This window comes from Nicotiana tabacum, chromosome 10 (genome assembly GCF_000715075.1).
Source record: "Nicotiana tabacum cultivar K326 chromosome 10, ASM71507v2, whole genome shotgun sequence".
In the NCBI taxonomy this organism is placed as follows: Eukaryota; Viridiplantae; Streptophyta; class Magnoliopsida; order Solanales; family Solanaceae; genus Nicotiana; species Nicotiana tabacum.
Genome location: NC_134089.1, coordinates 121,710,379 through 121,716,880, shown reverse-complemented (window position 1 = coordinate 121,716,880; position 6,502 = coordinate 121,710,379).

The following is a 6,502-nucleotide window of genomic DNA, read 5'->3' as shown; positions in this document are numbered from 1 at the left end:
AACTTGAACAAACTGCCCAGGTATGCAACAAGAATGCAGTCCGCATACCTTTTCTGCGGTCGCATAATGCACCGCAAAACTTCTTCTCGCATAAATTCCAAGGAGATTATGTGATGACTATGTGGCCCACATGTTGATTATGCGATCGCATAATTGGCCGCATAGTTGACCTCAAAATTTGCCAACATACTGACTCACTCTACAGCAGATATGAGGCCCGCATTGCTGTTATGCGGTCACATAATGGGTCGCAATGATGCGCTCTTCTGAAAAAACATTTTCCTTTATTTTTTTAATACACTGACCAGTCCAAAGGGTCCGAACCGTTCTAACACATATTCCTAACTTGACACTACAAGATATCAGGTTTTGAGCAAATGTTTTCACGGGGCCTTACATCCTCGCCCACTTAGGATCATTCGTCCTCGAATGAGGATCATGGCTTTCCCCAATTACCCCAATAGGACTCATTTCCTTCCTCACATACCTCAAGCTCCCAAATTTCACATGCCCCTCAATTATGCATAGAGATATACTTATCAAGTGATTCTCATGCTCTTCCCTGATCAATATATTCAACTACTCAAAGTATCCTACCGAGAACTGAGAACTAGCTTGTTCATCTTAAACCCTCGAACCAGAATAAGCACTAGACATCATCAATGGCAACAACAGAACTGAATCTAGAAGCCAAAGGGTAGAAGTCTTCTTCTGAGAAAAGCCTAATACATTAACGTCCTCTTTCTCTTCCACGCCAGATTTATAACCCGTTACTACCATCTCAGTTGGTGTACCAACACCACTATCCTTGCCATAGCCTCAACACTACTCTTCCTTCTACCAACAACATCAGCAACAACAATTGACTCTCCACCTTGGCGGTGTCCCTTTATATTAGATTCGACTCTTCATTCACACCCCAGAAATTCCAAATTTGACTAACTCCCTAAATTTCTAAAAATTTCACCAGAGCTTCCTTTGTAACTGGGCCCATCCACCTATCAGAGAACCTCAGAAATACAATTTAACAATACATCCATAACTTAACAACTAGTACAATATACCAATAACACATATTTTCCACACATCTAACATTTCGTTATCAAAGACAATACATGCACATGAGTTGCACATATTTAAGGCATAACACACAGAAAGCACCTCACGAATCATGACCATATAATATACAATTAAGCGAATAAATATTTTCCCTTCCACAACTCTTAACCTGGCTTAATCCCGGATTGTGATTAGCTACTCCCTATAAGCTGACTATACACTAATTCCACCTTCAACAATTCTCACCGGAATGATATATCAAAGATTCCCAATTACCTTCTTAGACATAGAAACATGGAACATCGGAACCATGGAGGGCATCTATACAATAGGGGGAGACATCATACTGATAACTTGTCCCATCTTTTTCAAGGTTCCATAACTTCTGGAGTGCACTACACCTACTTTACCCTTAGGGACAATTCACATAGCATCTTCCTAGAGGGAACCTTGAGAACAACCTGCTTACTTTCTCTAACTCTAAATCTTTATGCCGGACACCCGAGTTGAACACTTGGCGACTTTTAACCATTATTCTGTGAGGGGCTAGAATAAATACGACTATAGAGTTCCTACCCAATACGATTAACCATGGAATGACGCTACCTTTTGACATGCTTGAACCCATACCCTTAATAGATTTACGACAAATAGGAACAACGAGGTTCAAGATTGGACTGGAAGTATTTCAAGAATCAATTAATGTAGATGTGTTGAACAGGGTATTTCATAAGATTGTATTTTATTTTAGGAAAACATAAAACATACTATGGATTATGATGACACGATTAATCATTGTGATGAAATCATTAGTTTGAAACAATGAGGCATGGAGTTTAGATAGCATATCGGCAATAGAAATCATTCATGGAGGACTATTTAGGTACGTGCCACCAATCGACTCCTGGAGTGTAGGGAAGATCAATTTATCAAGAATTATAATACTCTGGCACCTTAAATGAGATAGGGGCTTCAAATAAGGAGTCGAATTGCATTCCTAATATTAATTGACACAAGAAATCTGCGCCACAAGCCCATGAGAATGAAATAGTAGTTAAACACTTGTGAGATTACTATAATTCAAACCACTCAACCCTTCCCGTAGTTGATCCTATGCGAGAGTACTAAAGTTACGACAACTTGACTTTCCTATTAATATGATATGTGCCAAATTTCTAACATCTAATACGTACCTTTCACGATTGAATCCACATCGCTAGGACTTATTAAAAATATGGAGGGGGGTCATGTGCTGGTTGGAGAGGGAATAAACTCTTTTCTATGAGATTGACACGGTTCTGTTATCATAATTCTCTGGCTGCGATATTGGGACACTTCACGGGCAACTTCAATACTAAGAATAAAATGAGCTACTTATTGCGGAACGATTTAGGTGAGCACGAAAGTCATACTACAATGGGTAAAGAAAAGATCTTCTTGTGGCGGATTTGTGAAAACCTCAAATTTCTTAGAAACTTATACAGACAAACGATCTACTTCCACTTACGAATTTCTAACACATATTCCTAACTTGACACTACGAGATCTCGGGTTTTGAGCAAAAAATTTCATGGGGCCTTACAGATGCCTTTTACCCTAGACCATCTAATTAGATTGTATAGCCCTCGACATTATCGAGATGGCCTGATAAAACTGAAATGTCGATCCTCGAAGGCCTTTTTTTGCTAGCATCGATAATGACAAGGAACGAGGATTGATGACCCACTTTGTCCGAGTCAGGACCTCGGACCTGATCTCTGTTGAGAGAATCCCATTCCCCGAGAAATGGAATATAAATCATAAGTAAACATGTTCCACTGAGCGGATACTTTTTCTTGACTTTGAACTAACTTTCTTTGATGATATAGCTGTCGAGTGGTACCCTGGTGCAGTCAACGATCTCCCAGGTTGGGTTCGATGACTTGACTCGATCTACCCATATGCTAAGCGCATGTGGAACAATTTGGCTAAGAACCGTTGGAAGGCCAAAAATCATGGTAAGTTTTTATCTCTATTCATACTTAAGCTCTTTAGAGAAGATATCTCTCGCTAGTGCTCTCATCCTTCGTGCTTATGCAGGCCTTGGAGAGGCTGTTTTGATGAGGGAACCCCCACTTGGGGAAGCAGATATCCTGAAGCCTGCTAAGGAGAAAAAGAGAAAGAAGAAATCATCGGCTAGGTCCCTGAAGCCAAAAAAGGCTAAAGGTCAAGAGCTCGAGGCCGATTTAGTGGCCTCAACTCACGAGGCGACCGAAAGTCTTTGTGTTGAGGGCGAAGAGAGTGATGACTGTCCACTATTACATAGGGGAGAAGAGGTATTGCTGCCCCAAAATCTACTGAGTTGGAGGTGATTGAGCCGGAGGCTGCTGGAACTGAGGGAATTGTTAAAGGGGGCTCAGACGAAGTCCCCGGGCCAACCAATGGCCAAAACACATCAGGTGCCGAGGGGCACCTGGTTGATGAACCCGAAGCAACCAATAATGAAGCCCCTCGCAGGAGGGAGAGGGCCCCCGTCGACCCAGTTGAGGTGATCAATGTAGATGAGCCTCTGTCGGGCCCATCATTCTCTCTTGGGAAAATATGGGATGCCCAAGATATGAGAAATCCCGTCGTGGGGGCATTCCCCGGAGAGAATAGTATGTTTGAAGGATATTTTGCTGGGGTTGAGGAAGGCCCCGATATCGACGCCTCATTGATCTTTGAAGAAGCCGAGAAGCTTCGACAACAGGTAATCTTGATTTGACTGTTGTATTTTGAGTTTCGATTCTTGCTTTTCTGACTCTCTTCTTTTGTGTTTTCAGGCCTTAAAGCTCTCCAACCAAGCCTTTTCCAAGTCCCAAGAAGAGTTGGCTCATTGTGAGGAAGAATTTAGGAAGCTCGTTTCTTAATTGGACGAACTTAAGGCCCTTCATGCCTTAAAGGAGGGGGAGCTAGGTGACCTTAGAACTCATTTAGAGAGGATATCTTGAGAGTGGGACGATCTCGATGAGAAGGTAATACGACCTTCGTCGGCTTATTTTTGTGCTTCAGTCAATTGAGCGTTTGATACCTTAATTTGACCTTTTCAGCTCAAGCAAAAAGATGATCTGATGCGAGAGGAGCTTAGAGTTAGAGATACTGAAATCCTTGGGCTGAAGCGGCTCATGGATGAGGTGTCTTCAAATAAAGAAACTCTTCGGGAGAAGCTGACCTCGGTTGAGTGCCAACTTCAAGGGGCGAGGGGAGAAAGTCACAAGTACAAAGATCTCCATGCTGAAACTAGTTGTTAAGCTATCTACAGCTAAGTCCGAAGACGCTGTGCTCATGTCCTCATACCGAAACGATGCTGCTGCTGGAAATGCTCAAGCTAGGAAGGTGTCCGAAGAGGCCGAGCTTAAACTATCCCAAGCCTTGGAACATGCCATATTAAGATCTCAGAGACAGGATTTCGAGGATGTATATGCAGGGGGCATTGATTTGTCACTGAGATAGAGAGGATGAAGGCCCTAGAGGTAGAATCGGCAACTCTGCTTTCTTCCGATGATGGCTCAGCCAGTGGATCGACAAGCGGCTCGAAGGATGATGAAGATGATGGTAAAGTCCACAAGGGAGGAGGGGGTCGTCGATGTTTCGGGGATCGAGGATGAGGCTGTTGAAGGCACAACTTTCGAGGGAGCTCCGTCTGGCCAAGTAACCTCAGTGGTATATTAGGTTTTCTTTTGTTCCTTTTTTTTGTAAGGGCTCTAGGCGTGAGCCTTGTAAATAAGTCTTCGTGAAACTTTATCATATATATATATATATATGGGTTTTTTCTTGTTGTCATTCTTGTTTTCCCTTTGCCTTTTTAGAATATATTTCGGTGCTTGTCGATAACTAGTTCGGTATGTCGAACTTATGATATAAACCCTTCAGGTTTTCATGCTTGATGAGTGATTGATAATAGTTGATCATTCAGTGTTCGATCCTTGAGTCAAATTTTGACTCGAGCTCATTGACCTTTAGATTTTCAACATATTGGCCCTTAGGCTCTTTAGGCTGGCCTTTAGGCTCCTTAGGCTGGACCTTAAGCTCTTATGCATTGGACCTTAGGCTCTTTAGGATGGCCCTTAGGCTCTTACGTATTGACCCTAAGGCTTTTTAGGCTGGCCCTTAAGCTCTTACGTATTGGCCCTTAGGCTCTTACGAATTGGCCCTTAGGCTCTTTAGGTTGGCCCTTAGGCTCTTACAGATTGTCCCTTAGGCTCTTTAGGTTGGGTCGATGCGACCTATAATATGTCTATAGCTTTTCCCTCATTTTGGCTAAAGACTTTTGAAGTTTTGATTATTCCTTGGCATGTTTTATGTTCGTCCGACTCTTCGACGGCTCAAACGAGAACCTTGATTATGAGTCGATATGTGACGATAGCTGAGTACTTCGGGAGGTTCGCTCAAAGGTTGAGTTTTTGAAACCTTTTCATCAAAGGCTAATTATTTTTGAAGCCTTTTTATTGTTCAGAGTTGATATTATCGAAGCTATTTTGCTTATGCCAAGGGTAGCCTGATTAATCGGTTCTTTTTGAAGTACTTTTGAAGTATTTGGAGGCCTTTAGTTTTATGGCGGCGATCGGACATCTCTGAGCCGCGTTATTTTGGCCAGAGCCTTTTGATATGACCGTAGTCTTTTTGTTCGGCCATAGCCTTTAATCCCCGAGTGCGGTGACCTTAGCGTACATATTGAGGGTATGCCTTTTTAGGGGTTTTACAAGTTCAAATATATAGCGTTGGCCTTCATATTGGGGTTATGCCTTTTTAAGGTCTTATAAATTTGAGTACGCCTCGTTGAGGCCTTATAAACTCGGTATTGCCTCGTTGAGGTCTTATAAGTCTGGACATGCCTTGTTGAGGTCTTATAAGCTCGAAACTGCCTTATTGAGGTCTTACGAATTCGAGTTTTCGATGGCTTCGATGACAGTCCCCGAGTGTTCGAGGATTTTTGTCCCTTGAGTAGCTTTGTATGAAAGTATTGAATTTCTTCGAGCGTTTTGGTAAACAAAGAGGCTTTCTCAATTATTTGATGTATGCGTACATGTTTTTTGCCTTCGGAGGCCCAATTATTCTACATGGACACGGTTCATTCGACCATTTGGCCCAATACATCATTCTCCTATCGGGGTCCTCCAAGTCATAGTTTGAGTTTGTTGAAGAGTCGACCTCCCGGGGTGATTCCCCCTAGTATTTGAGGTAGATTGAAGAGAATCCTTGTACACTTGATGAGTTTTCCTTAGGTATCATATAGATATTGCATCGTTAAAAACCTCGCTGGTAAAACCTGTTGGGGATAAAATCCGGTCTAAGGGAAAAAGAGCGCAACGCATGCTTTAAAACCCAAGGTCTTCGAGCTGGAGGGCGATTCGATTCCTCTCGATCAAACATCTGCAATAAGTTAGTATAAACCATGAATAAAAGGGGAGAGGGTTGTACCTTA